At 42.1% G+C, this 15,812-nt stretch overlaps 1 protein-coding gene across 1 annotated transcript in view; it reads left to right on the top strand.

Annotated features, from left to right (window-relative positions):
• LOC114291622 (protein NLP6) overlaps positions 1-15,812 on the top strand; it is a 121,447-nt gene that overhangs the window by 48,065 nt on the left and 57,570 nt on the right. The window lies entirely within an intron of this gene.

Here is a 15,812-nt window from a genome sequence, read left to right as displayed (position 1 = left end):
GACATCCCGGCTGATGTTCATCTGAGGTTAGCTGGGGAGGATGACTCTATCATGCCCACAACTGTTTTTATGCCCTTCCCTATTATAGCTTTTATTGAGTGCGGACTTCGGCTCCCACTAAATATCCTTTTCCACGAGATACTTCATTACTATAAGTTGAACCTGATGCAACTTGCCATTAATTCCTACCGAGTCATCAATGGCATAATTGCGTTAGCCAAACAAGAAAACGTTAGGGTTACCTTAGCCAATGTTCAATACTGCTACACCATGTGTGGCCTCAAAAAAGATACGGGCTACATTTACTACCTCAAGCCGAGGTCCATAGAGTACAAAATTGTCGCCGACCTCCCTGACTCCAACAAGGGAGCGGGGGATGATTATTTCATTACCTCAGGGAACTGGGAGTTCGCTCCAGACGAGAACCTCCACCTCTACCCTCTTCCTTGAACAGTTTTTGTTGAGGGCAATGGTAAGAGCCCTGTGTTCATACTAACTTGTTTTTTAAAGTCTTTAATACTTTATTTGTTTCTAATGTCTGTTTTTCTTGCAGCTCTTCCTCAGCCACCAAAGGGCTTCCGCCAGTCTTTCTTTCCTAGCAAAGGCTTGAGAAAACTATTGGATTTTCCGGTCCACAAGCGGAGAGCTCCTTTGGTACTCAATTTCATTCCCACCTACAAGTCGGTTCTGCCCGACGTCCCAAAGAAGAAGAAGAAAAGCCTGTCACCTCCTTCTGCCACAACTCCTCAAGCTGCCTCCACATCTCGGCCAGATCAAAGATCGACCTCTGATCTTGCGGAGCAGCCGTCAACCTCGGCTCCATATCTGATCCCAATATCCCAACGCCAACGCCGGTGACGAACTGTTTTTTCTGCCGAGATGGGCCGCCAAAAAGCAGTTGCTAAAGATCTTTTGGCCAACATTCCTGACTCCGTTGATGCTCCACCAGCACCAACCCAGCCAAAGCCAAAACAAAAAAGGATAAAGAAGGCTCAGCCGAAGGCAACGGTGACTCAGGATGACACTGAGGATACCTTGCCAATCTCCAAATTAGCTGAGAGCGATAAGTCCCATTCTGCCGCTGAGAAGAGGCCTGCCGAGGCCCAACCATCCAAATTTACCCGATCAAAGAGGCCGAGGTCATCCGCTACAACCACCTCGGGGTCTCTAAAGCACGATTCCCCTGGGCCCCCCAAATCACACTGGAGGATAAGCCAGTTAGGGCTAGCGATAGCACTGATGACATTAATGTCGACGTCGCCCTTAGTACCGCTCTGTTTCTTCCTGGCGATCTCAACCGAAACGCCGAGTTGAGTGAATATGAAAACTATGCTCTGATGCTCCAGCGCTCTGTTCAAGTAAGTGTTTTTATTCGGTAATTTTTCTTTCTTTGTCTTTTTTATACTTTAGAAAATTTTGTAATAACTTCTGCTCTGTTTTATTTTTTCTCAGGCAATCCAGCACGCCCATTCCTTCTCACTACAATCTTTCGAGACCCGAAAGGAACTGACCTACAAGAAGAGGGGGGTCTCTAGTTTGCAGAAGACCAATAAGAACTTGCAATCAAAGATGAAGACTTTGGCAGACCAGGCCGAGGCTGCTATCAAAGCCAAAGATGAGGTCGAGGAAAAGGCGGATTCTGCCGAGGCCATCAAGAAGGTTTTTGAGGCCGAAAAGAAGGAGGCCGAGGAGAAGACGGCCCAGGCCCAGAAAGAACTGCAAGAGGCCTTGGCCACGAAGGACGTCGAGCTCAAAGCCGCCGATAAGAAGGCATATGCTGAGGGGGTGGCCGATGTCACGGCAGATTACGAGAAACAGGTAAAGCAGGCATGCAACAAGGGTTTCACCCTTGGTTGGATGGCTTTACTGAAAAAGCTTGAAGTCCCCGATGACTTCCCCCTCCGGAACACCGACGTCATTCCTCTTCCATTCCCTCCAACTCCAAGTCAATCCGACGATGATTCTGAGTCTGAGGAGGAGACTTTGGTGAGGAAGTCAAAGGGGGCTGCTGGGGCCAAGTCCCCTTTTCCAAATGAACAAGTCTTGGACTTGACTCAAGGTGAGGAGGGTGAGGAGGTTCCCAAGGATACTACTCCAGAGAAGGCATCATCGGACGTGCCTCTCGCCGACAAGAGCATTGATCAAACCCTTCAAGAAATAGATGCCGAGCTCGCGGCTGAAAAGGTTGTCGATATGTCTTCCCAACGGTCTTCTGAACTTCAAGCCCAACCATCTGGTGTTACCGAAGAGTCTTAATTTTGATGACCTTTTTTCCTTCGTATTTTACACTTTTTTTTTCTTCTTTTTGGAACAATTGAAAGCTTTGGCCGACATGTCATCTTTTTAATACAACTTTCTTTCCTGAATGTTTGTATCTTTGTCTTCTCTTTACTGCTCTTGTATTATTCCATACTTAGAATATTTTGCATATCTTCAATACACACTTTATCTGTGTAATTTTCTCGGGGTGAATTACCTCAGCTATACGCATCAACGGTTTACGTCGGCAAGTACATAAGTACTCACTTTAGTACAACCATGGCTTTAACTTGTAAATTCTTCACAAATTTCAACAAGTATTAGACATAACCTTAGTTTAACTTTAACTTGTAAATTTTTCTCAAATTTCAACAAGTGTTAAACATCATCTCGGTTTAACTGCAACTTGTAAACTTTCCTCAAGTTTCAACAAGTGTTAAACATGATCTTGGTTTAACTTCAACTTGTAAACTTTTCTCAAGTTTCAACAAGTGTTAAACATGATCTCGGTTTAACTTCAACTTGTAAACTTTTCTCAAGTTTCAACAAGTGTTAAAACCATTTTCCAACTCTCTGCCCCCTGATGTGAACGTAAGTTCCACTTAGTTTCTCATTATGCATGTATTCCAAAAACATCGGCAAGTATCATATTAGTCAAAAGTGTAAGAAATCAAGCTAAAACTTTATTTATTTACTTTGGCAAATAACACAGAACAAAAAGGTCTAATGATAGAAAAATTTCAAATTGCAAGTATTCCAAGGTCTTGTCAACTCTTTGCCTTCATTATCTTCAAGCCGATAAGCCCCATTGCCAATACCGAAGTGATTCTATAGGGCCCCTCCCAATTTGGGCCAAGCTTGCCCTCCCTGGGATCCTTCTTGCTACCGACGACTTTTCTCAAGACCAGGTCGCAGACTTGGAACTCCCTTGGGTTAACCTTACCTTGGCAAGCTACTGCTGGTATATTGCCAGCTGAATTGTAGTTCTCTCCCTTCTTTCTTCTAGTAGATCTAGGTCTCGGGCTAATAATACATCATTGGACCCATTCTTTACTCTTTGGGTTCTGATCCCCGGGATGCCGACTTCCAGGGGAATAACTGCTTCTGTGCCATAAGCCATGGCAAATGGGGATTCCCCAGTTGATCTTCTTGGCGTAGTCCGATATGTCCAGAGTACACTTGGCAGTTCATCCACCCATTTTCCCTTTGCTGCTTGCAGCCTCTTTTTAATCCCATCCAAGATGACTTTATTGGATGCTTCTGCTTGTCTGTTGCTCTGAGGAAAACTCGGGGTGGAAAAGTAATTCTTGATTTTGAACTTTGCACAAAAGCTTTTGATTAGCTTACTGTCAAATTGTGTTACATTGTCTGTAACTATTGCTCTTGGAATCCCAAACCAGGTGATGATGTTCTTCCATATGAAGCTCTTCACATCCACATCTCGAATCTTGGCAAGGGGTTCAACTTCTATCCACTTGGTGAAGTAATCTGTTGCCACTAGCAGGTACTTCCTTTGCCCAGTTGCTTGGGGAAGTTGTCCAACAAGATCCATGCCCCATTGGGCAAACGGCCAAGGACTGGATACTGGGTTCAAGTCTGCTGCTGGTTGGTGTATCAGAGGTGCAAACCTTTGGCACTTTTCACACTTCTTCACATAGGCTTTTACATTTTTCTCCATGTAGGGCCACCAATACCCCTGTGTAATGGCCCTATAGGCAAGTGATCTGCCCCGAGCGTGGCTTCTACATATTCCTTCATGTATTTTGTATAAAAAATCTTCAATTTGTGAAGGATGTACACTCTTCAAAAGGGGTCCAGTGAAGGATCTTCTGTAGAGATGTCCCTCTACTGTCAGACTGAATCTTGTCGACTTCAATCTGATCTTGTGTGCCTCTTTGTGATCATCTGGCAGTTTTCCTTCTTTTAGGAATGTAACAATTGCATCCATCCAGCTTGGTCCCATATCCACAAACATTGCTTCACGCTCTGTGGTCAGTGGTTCGATGCTCGGGCCCGACAAGTAGTCGACTATTATCGTCCTTGCTTTTCCAGGTTGTATTGCACTAGCCAGGTTGGCCAGTGCATCGGCGTGACTGTTATCATCTCGGCTAACCTGATGTAGTCGGCAATTCTAAAATAAGGCTACCAACCTGTTGACCTCCTTTGCGTAGGCTGACATCCTTTCATCCCGATCTGCAAACTTGCCCGTTGTCTGGTTGACAATGAGCTGGGAGTCACAGAAAACTATTACCTCATCTGCTTCTGCTACTACTGCCAGCTTCAGTCCTGCAATCAATGCTTCATACTCTGCTTCATTATTTGAGGCCCTGAACCCCAAACGAATGGACTGTTCCACTATCTGCCCATTCGGAGATACCAGTACTACTCCTGCCCCTGCTCCTTGTCGGTTTGAACTCTCATCGATAAATAGTCAAAAGGAGCCGCCAATATAAATGCTGCAGGGTCTGAGTTTTTCTTTCTTCCTTTGTTCTGTTGCATTCGATTGGGCTTCTCCGTGCTTGCTCGGACATCGTTCACCTTGGCTCAACGGAGCCCGATGTACGATGGATTCTGGTGTGAACTCGGCCACGAAGTCGGCCAAAACTTGGCCTTTGATTGCTGTTCTGGGTCTGAACTCCAGGTCGTACTGGCCCAAGGCCACTGCCCATTTGGCTATTCTTCCTGTTAGGTCTCCTTGCTGCAACAGGGACTTCAATGGATGTTCAGTTAACACCACAATTTTGTGGGCTTGAAAGTAATGGTTCAGCTTCTTTGAAGCCATTACTAATGCCAGAGCCAACTTCTCAAGGGGTAAATACCTAGTTTCTACATCTGCCAGGGTTTTGCTTCCATAGTAAATAGCCTTTTGTTCCCCTTTTTCTTTTCGGACTACCACTACACTTACCGCATGTTCTGAAACTGCTAAGTATAAAAACAGCTCCTCTCCAGGTTCTGGATTTGAGAGAACTGGAGCCGTGGTCAGATAATTTTTTAGGTCGGCCAAGGTGGCTTCGCACTCTTCGGTCCATAAGAAGTCTGTGGCTTTCTTCACTAAGTTAAAGAACGGTTTGCACTTGTCTGAGCTTCTGCTGATGAATCTATTCAGGGCTGCGGCCCTTCCAGTCAGTATTTGCACCTGTTTTGCCGACGTCGGGCTCTTCAACTCCAGGATGGCCCTAATCTGATCTAGGCTGGCCTCAATGCCCCTTCTGGTCACCAGGTACCCCAAGAACTTACCAGATCCAACTCCAAATGCACACTTCGATGCATTGAGTCAGAGGCGATATGTCTTAAGGATTTCAAAGATTGCTTTTAGGTCGGCCAGATGACCCTCTGGTTCCTTGGTCTTCACAACCATGTCGTCGATGTAAACTTCCACCGTTCGGCCAATCAGGTGTCTGAACGTCGTGGTTACCAGTCTTTGGTAAGTTGCTCCTACGTTTTTCAACCCAAAAGGCATCACTTTGTAACAATACAACCCTTTTGGTGTGATAAACATAGTCTTCTTTTCACCTGGGGGGTACATGGCTATCTGGTGATACCCCCTGTAGGCATCCAGAAAACTCATCCTTCCATGCCCTGAAGTGGCGTCTACCAGTTGGTCAATCTTGGGTAGAGGAAAACTGTCTTTGGGAAAGGCTTTGTTCACGCTGGTAAAGTCCACACAGACCCTCCATTTTCCATTCTTTTTCTTCACCACCACTATATTTGATAGCCATGTCGGGTAATTTACCTCTCGAATGGCCTTGGCCTCCAGAAGTCTGTCTACTTCCTCTTCAACTGCTTCGACGTGCATCAACGTCAGTCTTCTTGCTCGTTGGATTACAGGTTTGGCCGACCTGTCAACGTTCAGTTTATGGCAAGTGACCTCGGGGTTAATGCCAGGCATTTTGTAAGGCGTCCATGCAAACACCTCAATATTTGCTCTCAAGAAGGCTTCCAACTCTTTTTCCTCTTCTTCGTCTAAGCCCGAGCCGAGAAGAAAGAAGCGTTCTTCATCCCCCTCCTAGATGAGGATTTTCTTCAGTGCTTCTTCACTCTTCTCGGCTGGCTCCTTGCCGACATCCTCTAGGACCTCCACGCCCTCGTCTTCGATTTCTACCTTCTCTAGTTCTCGTATGCTGCAGGTGGATTTCATTGCTGCCATGGAGCAATTCTTTGCCTGCAGCTGATCTCCTCTGACCTCCTCTATCCTATGCTTTGTTGGGAACCACAATAGTTGATGCAATATTGAGGGAACAACCCGCATTGCATGCAACCATGGCCTTCCTAAGATAATATTGTAAGGGGAGGGTATGTCGATTACGGTGAACTCTGTCTTTATCCTCTTCGTTCCAGCCTGCACATCTAAGCTTACTGCTCCCAGTGGCCATGTCGGCGTTCCATTAGGCCATTAGATTGTTCCATATCGTCTGGGTGAAGGCGAAGCTCCTTGTAACATCTGACATATATGATGTCACAAGAGCTGCCTTGGTCAATGGGGATGCGCTTTACTTGGCACTCCCTAACCTGGAGGGATACTACCAAGGCATCGTTGTGCGGATGTTGGACCATCTCCAGGTCGGCTTCAGTAAAGGACACTACTGGTCCCTGGTACTCCTCGGCCCGAGGTTTTTTCTCCCTCACTTGGTACACATGCTGCAAGTGTCTTACCTTCTAGGTCTCCCCTCGTATGTTGTTTTGTTGACCTTCAAGTGAATTACATTAATTACTCGAGGTTCGCTTGTCTGCGGCTGCTGTGCTGGGGGAGGTAGAGCTGCCAGTGCCTGAGGCAGTCTTGCATGCTCTTCCCTTGTCCTGGCCTCATCTACAAGGTCCCTCAAATGGCCTTGCCTTACCAGGTCTTCCAGGTGCGCCTTCAGGGCTCTACAACCCTGGGTCATATGCCCATCTTCGTTGTGGTAAGCACAATGCTTGCCAAGGCTTCTTTCCATAAACTCTCCTGGTACCCTTGTTGGTGCTCTGAAATAGGTTTGGGTTTGGATTTTATCCAGGACTTTGTGAATGGGAATTCGGAACACAGTCGTGACTGCCTGTGTAGTCCTTAGTCCTATCTCCTGCTTGTTGGATCCGTTGTTACCTCGGCCTCGCTTCGACAAGCCATTTCCTTTTTCTTGCTTTATCGCCGTGGTTCCTGGCGTGTCCTCCTCGGCTCTGGCATATTTCTCAATTCTGGCCATGAGCTCCTCCATGCTTTTTGGCAATGTCTTTGCCAGTGATTTTCGGAGTAGGCAGCTATCTTTCAGGCCGTTTTTAAATAACATGACGGCCACTTCTTGGTTGCATTCTAGTATTCTGTTGAACACCTGGTAATACCTCTTGGTGTTGGCCCTCAGGCTTTCGTCCTCGCCAATCTTTAGAGCCATTAGGGCGTCTACCCTCAAGGGTTGTAGTTTGTTTGTCACGAACCTGGCCATAAACATCTCGGCCAGGCCTTCCCAGGTTTTCACACTTCCTTTCGGCAATTTGTGAAACCAATCCGATACAATCTCCTCGAATGATGAGGGGAACACTTTGCAGAGCAACGACTCGTTTCCTGTGTATAATGCCATTGAGTTTAGGTATAATCCGACGTAAAAGTTGGGGTCCGACTTCCCATCGTATATCTGGAACCTTGGCATACTAAATCTCTTCGGGGCCTCAACTTTGTTTAACTCTACCGAGAATGGTGTTTTCGGTTTAACAGGGGAATTTACCTTGGCATGATCTTGTTTCCTCTTAAGGTAATCTCTCAAATCCTCTTTCGTCCGGCCAGGAGCTCGGCTATCTCCTGACTACAGCCTTTTCGGCGCACTGCTCTCAGCTTCGTTGTGAGCCCTTTTCGTTATTTCTCTATGAGTTGTGTCGAAGCACAGCTCCTGCCTTTGAACATGCCGATGTTCTCTTGGGTCTGCTTCCTTGGTGCGATGTGTCCTTCGAGATTCTTCCCTTCTCTCTTCTCCTTTCCCGACCTCCCTTGAAGGCCGGTGAGAGTGTTTCTCGCTCCTGGTGTGCTGGGGGGCTATAGGGATTGTTTTTTTCCCTCCCTTCTGGGCATTGGCCGCTGGAATCGGCGTGTCCTGCAGCGGGAATGGTGGCTGCATGACGTTTTACATCATGAAATTGACGACCGATTGCAGGTCGGCCATTTTTTCGCCATCTCTTTCACCTCTTCATCCCTCCACAAGCATCTATCCTTCCATACCTGGAGGTTGTCCTCGTTGTAATACCTACTTTGATCCGATTTCTTTGCTATGTTACCCTTCTGGCCGACGTCTTTCGTGCCATGATTCAGACCCTGAGTTTTCTCGTTGCGACCATCTTCCTCCACGCTAAGGTCCACGCGTTTACCGTTCCCAGTAGGGATTTGGTCCCCAACCTTTTCCTTCTGTCCGTCGCTGGCCATCTATTCTCTTTTCTTTCCCAAAGACGGTGCCAAATTGTGTGAGTGAATTTTTGACCACACTACCAACTTAGTATTCAGCTGGAGAGTACTGGCAGAATAGATGGCGCCTGGCTGACCTGCAATAGAAAAGAAGATTCCGGTGGTGGTTTGTCCACCCGGGGGCACTCCGACGATCAAGTCAGTATATTTCTCAAAGATAATCAATAGTGCTAAACTCATTATTCTGAGTATAAATTGCGTACCTTAGACCCATTGGGGGTGCCTCTCTTTTATAGCTAATTCAATCCTAGTCCCCATAGAAGCCTAGCTTCAATGGACTTCTGCTCAGTGCTTATTCTGGACTCTCCAAGAGATAAAGATAAACTCCCTAAGAGTGTTATCCTTATCCATGCTGAAGTCTTTCCTCATTCTAGGACTCTTGTGCCTTATCCGCTTATCCCGGATTTCGATATCTTCGGAGATAACCTCGGCCTAGCCGAGATCACCTCGGCGTCATGACCAGGACACGTGGCACGTCGGCTGACACGTTGGCGTCACCTTGGCCACGTGTTGGTACTCAAAAAATGTATCCCCACATATATATACACGTCTATATATTTATGCTCACAGATTTTGTCCATTCAATTTTGTTTAGGAAAGTTGAAACAACAAAAAAAAAGTTTGTAAATCTCCAACAGGGTCTTGACTTTCTCTCTCTATAAGTGCCCTTGAAAAGCCAAAGAATAAGAAAAGTTGTCGACCAAAGCCGGGGCAACACAATGCAACCAATTCGGCAACAAAGTGTGCTCAATGACATACCAAGTAGCTCGCTCATTGCTTCGGACCATTGCCGGTTTTCTGAACTCACCAAACAGACTCGTGAAACAATCTCTCGGCAAAGGGTGAAAGTTGTTCGGCATCAATGAAAGGCCGAGAATAAGTGTCGCCGAGCATACGTAAAACCAAAGATCTTATTCCATCTGCTTGACAACATCAAGGTTCTTCAACAAGATCACCTATGTCACTCGACAATGTCATCATCCCACAAGAATCGTTTTTCTAGCAATAGTATTGGCCACTTTTATCAGGCTCAGCGACAAAAGCTCAAGCTGTTTCAACAATCAGAATCCAATGACTTGAATTGCCTAATAGACCGTAACACTTCCGTTCTCGGCAACCACAAGACCCGTTTGAAAAAATCATTGAACCATAGCAAGCTTGCCGAGTTACAGAGCCATTTCATGCCGAGAAGTGAACCGGCCGATTATTTGCCGTTGAGTGCAAATTCAACAACCCATCGTGAGCCTCACCAAGATCTTTTGTCGAGCACATTCCTTCACCAAGCACACTCCTCCGCCAACCACACTTTAGCCGAGGACAAGAGCCAAACATAATTCTGCTAGGCGAACACATCCAACACAATAACATTCTTCGGCAACACCACTCAAGTTCCTCGGCTTTATATTGAACTAGTTGGGTTTACACTAGAATAAAAGCTTTCTTAGCAAAAGTTATAAGAAACCTTTAGCGAGCCAATGACGAGCCAACTTGTCGACCATGTGTTTCGCCAAAGAGGATTGAATAAGTTGCAGACCAAGGTGTTTTGGCAAGACAAAGAGTTGTCAACCGAGTTTAAGTGCCCATTGTCTCTCTCTAGAAATTGGGTCTACATTTTTCTTCATGAGAACAATTTTTTGGCAATACACCAAGAAGTGCTTGGTCAATTGGAGGGTTCATGTCAACTAGAAGAGTCCAGACTCACCAACCAAAAGAGCCAAGAACTAACTGACATTCGCCGATAATTGCAAAACAAATTAAATTTTCAAAAACTAAAAATTTTGAAGTTGTCAAAATCCAATTTTGAGTACACCAATGTGAAGTACTCATCAAGACGAATCCAACACAAAAAAATCGTGTCAAAAACGAAGTTTTACGGGCTGAACAAAGTTTGCCTCAAAATTCAACTATTTTGTCAGAGAAGACGAACCAGAGTTGGCAAACAAAAGATATTATTCAGTGCATTATGGCTAAGATACATCCAGTTGATTTGACACAAAGACAATAGATGAACAATAATCAAGTTCAAATATATAACTTGCGAAATATGGACACAAAGCTCTATTGTGGCAAAGTGGTTGAGCACTATTCATTAGTTACTGGGAATGCATACTTTAAGGATTAAAATTGCCTTTTATCTATGCTCACTACAAAAAAAAGCAGATTTCGCGACTAAAAATGAATTTTTCGTCGCTGAAAGTAGCAGCTTTGGCGACTAAAACAGTTTAGTCGCCAAATGTAGGGGTTTTAGCGACTAAAAGTCAGTTTAGTCGCCGAATATAGGGGTTTTAGCGACTAAAAAATTTTTAGTAGCCAAAAGTATAGGTTTTGGTGACTAAAAAATAGTTTGGTCGCCAATTATACGTGTTTTACCGACAAAAATCAATTTCGTAGCCAAAAGTGAAGCTTTTTGGCTACTAAAAAAAATTTAGTAGCTAAAAGTCAAGAATTGTCGACTAAAATGCAGTTTAGTCGCCCAAAGTAGAGGTTTTGGCGACTAAATTTCAGTTTAGTCGCCAAAAGTGGAGGTTTTTCAGCGGGAATGAATTTTTTTAGTGACTAAAATATAATTAGTAGCCAAAACTATACAATTGGCAACTGAAAAATAGATTTAGTCGCCAAAAGTGATCTAATTTTTTTTTTAGTAAATGATTTATTTTTTACATAAATTATATTGAATAAAAATAATTATTTTTATACATATAGCTAGATATTAATACGGGTCAATATAGTATATAAATAATATATGTTGCATATATATTTATGTGGTGTTGTAGTGGCATAGTGGAGAGAGTGTGTTCCTAAAGGTTTAGAATGTGGGAGAGGTTGGCGGTTCGAATCTCAGAAAAAGCAAAAAAGTTGATTTTTTTTTTTTCACGGAAGCACCTTTGGCGACTAAAAATTTTAGTCGCCAATACCTCCGGCGACCATATATACGTGACAAAACGGGCGACTAAAAAAATTAGTCACTGAAAGTAAAAACTTGACTTTTGGCGACTAAAAATAGGCTTTTGGCGACTAAAAATTTAGTCGCCAAAGGTGCTTTTTCTTGTAGTGGCTCCCGTTAACAATTTAGACAGACATTAGAGATAAGACTAAATTGACTCAAATTGATAACTTTGAGGATCAAAATAACAAAATTGAAACTTTTTTTTTAGATTGGGAAGAAAATCTTCATCTCAAAATCGATAAAAATATGATCAATCTCGTACAGCAGTAGCAAAAAATCTCATAAAGAGATAACAAACTTTCATAGGAGGAAGAACTCTAACCTCCATAGAAGAGGAGAAAAAATCCTTACAAAAAAAGGGACACAATCTCCACACAGGTAGGATTATTACAGCTAAGGTTGCAAATGAACTGAACTATTCATGAACAAACTCGGCTTGGCTCGTTAAGGGCTTGACTCAGCTCGGATCAGTTCGTTTAGTAAACGAGTCGAGTTCGAGTTTGAATATTAGGCTCGTTTATATTTATTTAAATTATATAATAAATATATTATTTATATATTAAATAATATTTTTTATTTAAATATTTTAAAAAAAAATTATCGAGCTAAGCTGAGCTTGAGCTCAATAAACGATCTCGATAAGTAAACGAGCTAAGCTCGAGCTCAGCAAAGCTCGGTTCGGTTCGGTTCGGTTCGGTTGCAACCCTAATTACAACAAATAATAAAAAAATAAAAAAGCAAACCGAAAACAACCAGATCCAAGTCGCCAAACACATCCAAAGCTTCATTACTCCGCAACATTCAACTTGAAATTTGAAGACCCCACCTTCGTTGGTAAAGATGGAACATTGAGGTTAAGGTGGTAGCCTAGCGTGAAACAAACGCATTAAACAATATCGGTCTTCGGATTGTGAGAAGATTTGAAACCAGATCTTAAAGTTTTAGGTCGAGGGTAAAAGTTTGAGTGTAAGCCAAACATTAGATTTGGAAGATTGGAAAGAGGGAGAGGCGACGGTAATACCGATGGCCAGAGGCAGATCTGAAGAAGATGAAACACATCTAGTGAGGATGGATCTGTGGATGCGTGAAGGTGGCAGATCTGGTGGCGGTGTGGTAGTGGTAGCGTCGAAAAGGATTGGAGTAAAAAGCTTTCAATATTATTAACCAAAAAGACAAAGAAAATGGGGAAAAAAATGGGTGAAAGGAGGAGAGAGGAGGCCAGTGACCGGAACCTCTCTCCATTCTTGGTGGCACACCCAGTAGAATGCTTGGAGAGGAAGGTTTAAATGACAAAAACAATGCATATTTTAAGACTAAAAATATCTTTTTATCCTTGTTTATAAGGTCTGTTTCAGAATTTGCCCAGATGAAGCAGTTGAACCCAACACCTTACAATTTACCTTATCAGACAAAAAAAAGCTGCCTCACCAACGTCTATCTATCTAGTGTGTTAATCTATTAAAATAATGTAGCATTTATTTATTTATTTATTTATTTTTGTGTATATCTGCATCCAATAAATATTAATAAAATTTATATAGAATTGATTATATTAATGGTTGTAGAAGAAGTATCAATTATTTTCAGAATATTATATTGGCCCTGTTTGGCAAGTGGTTTTGAGCTGTTTTTTTTATTAAAATTCACAAAAAGATAAAAATAGGCTAAATAGCTAATAGTACAAAATGTTATATTAAATCTATCATCATTTCACTTTTTTCCTGACAAACACCACATTCAACTACAAAACAATCCAATCATCTTCCCAAACATAAAAATTTTAGCCTACTAAAATAGTCAAAAACTAAAATAGCCTAATAAAATAGCCAACTTCCCAAATGAGGCCATTATAGGAAAATTCTAATATATATCCCTTTAAAAAGGGTGTACCACATACATCTTTAGTTATGTCATTTTCTTTTTTAGTTATGACTAATTTTCTTCTTTAGTTATATGATATTATTTTAATTATGACTCATGAGTTCTTTAGTTATGTCTTATATTGTGTTTAGTTTTGACATTTTTTTTTAGTTATGACTCAAAAAATTAAAGTTCTACAATTTTTCTTTTTAGTTATAAGGTGCATATGGTACACAACTTTTGAAGAATGTGCACCATAGTGTTTCCCTATATTATATGACATGATATTATTCATATAATACTCTTGATCAATAAAAAAATTACAATACACCATATGTTCGAGTCATTTATTGTTTCCTAACTAAATAGAAATGAGTTTAACATATCTAGTACAATTTTTTATTAAAGGATTGATTTGAAATATCATGTAAATTATGTCACATAGTACTTTTCACCTTACTATTTACATGTGATTGTAAATACAATACATTAAATATGGTACAAAAAGAATAAATGTATTTAATGTAGTTATAAATGTGACATATTTTGTAAATATTACTAATACGACTAAATTATAATATTATATATTCAGAAACACGACTTTTAAATTATAGTGATGTTAATAGAAATATAAAGAAATAGAATATAGTGAATTGTGGTTCTTATGAAATATTATTTCTCAATATTAAAACAAAGTTTGATTGCATATCTTACAAATTTATAGATAAATTAAAAATCAGTAATGTTAGTTTAATTCAATATGAAAACTATTTATATATTTTTATAAATATAGACAAGAATATCTTAAAATAAAATAGTGGATTTGCTACTAAATATATTTACAAGTAAATTCCCACTAGGGATTGCAATTTGAACCCGGCCCGATGGGGACCCGACCTCCCGACCACGAATTGAGCGGTTTTTTCCCGAAAAATACCCCCGACGGGCCGGGAATGGTATTTAAAAAGAAATCCCCGATGATATTCGAGCCGAGGACGGGGATATATTTTCCAACCTCGAACCCTGTCCCGTTCAACCCCCCGATCCTATTTATATATGTATAAATATATATGTGTGTGTGGTGTGTGTGTAGGGTTTGGTTGAGTTGGTAACAAACATAACACAGACGCATCTGGCCCATTTCTCTCTTTCTCTCACACATAACCGCAGCTCCCTCACTGCCGGCTCCTTCTCTCGTTCTCACCGGCAGCTCTCTCACCACCGGCTTCTTCTTTCGTTCTCATCGCCGACTCATCTCCCTCTCACGGTATCTCCATCTCTTTCTCTCTTTCTTTCTCTCTTTTTGCTTTTGTTCTTCAGATCTGGAAAATGGTGGAGATGAAGATGAAGATGTTGATGAACATATGTTGGTGATGAAAATGATGAAAATGTTTTTTAATCTGTTAGATCTGTTAGGGCTCAGATGTTGTTTGATTTGTTAGATGTTTTTTGAGCTCAGATCTGTTAGATTTGTTAGATCTGTTGTTGTTGTTGATGAATTCGTTTTCTGGAGCTGATTTTTTTTTTTTTTTTTGGCCGGGGATTTTCGGGGTCGAGGAAACCCGATCCCCGTTAGGGGGCGGGGGTGGCGGCGGTAGTGGGTTCACTATCAAGGATCGAGGCTGGGGCTGGGGACGGGGAAATTTTCACCATCAGGAATTGGGGACGGGGAGGGTGATCCCCGGCCCCGCCCTGCCCCATTGCCATTCCTAATTCCCACATACTAATTTACATTTAACAAGAATTGACATGCAACGTCTCACCTATTGTGGCCGTGGAGGATTAAAATATAGGGCTAGGCCCAATACAGATCTAGAATCGAATAACATATAAACCCAGAACTAATTAGGCCCATAAAGGAATATAACTTGGATAAAGTAATGGGTCATGCCCATAATATTTCAAAAGCAAAGATGTACTCAGGAATGATATAGACGGACGGATCTACGTTCATCCAACGGACAAAGAAAACAAAAGGTGGGCTACAGTCTAAACTAGCACTGATAAGGGGAAGAACCGTCCAATCAACTTCTATCCGACGATCAATGTGCCATGCAATTTGGCCACTATGGCCTGATATCGCCGTAGTTGTCTACTGCGTAGAGATCCAATGATTTAAAATAAAGACAACTTGGCCACTAGCACAAGTGACCTTTGACAAAAGGACAATCCAATTAGAAAAGGGAATAAATAATCATGATGGGAATCAATCAACTATAAAAGGAGAATCAGGTAAAGCAGGAAGACATATCAAGGTAACCTAAAAATACTTTATTACAAGTCATTTTCTATTTTATATAATGGTCGTTCAGTATATTGATT

Source organism: Camellia sinensis, chromosome 13, assembly GCF_055761805.1.
Source record: "Camellia sinensis isolate YWXY chromosome 13, ASM5576180v1, whole genome shotgun sequence".
NCBI classification, from domain to species: Eukaryota; Viridiplantae; Streptophyta; class Magnoliopsida; order Ericales; family Theaceae; genus Camellia; species Camellia sinensis.
The sequence above is the reverse complement of the archived record's forward strand: the minus strand, read 5'-3'. Positions and strand labels throughout refer to the sequence as shown.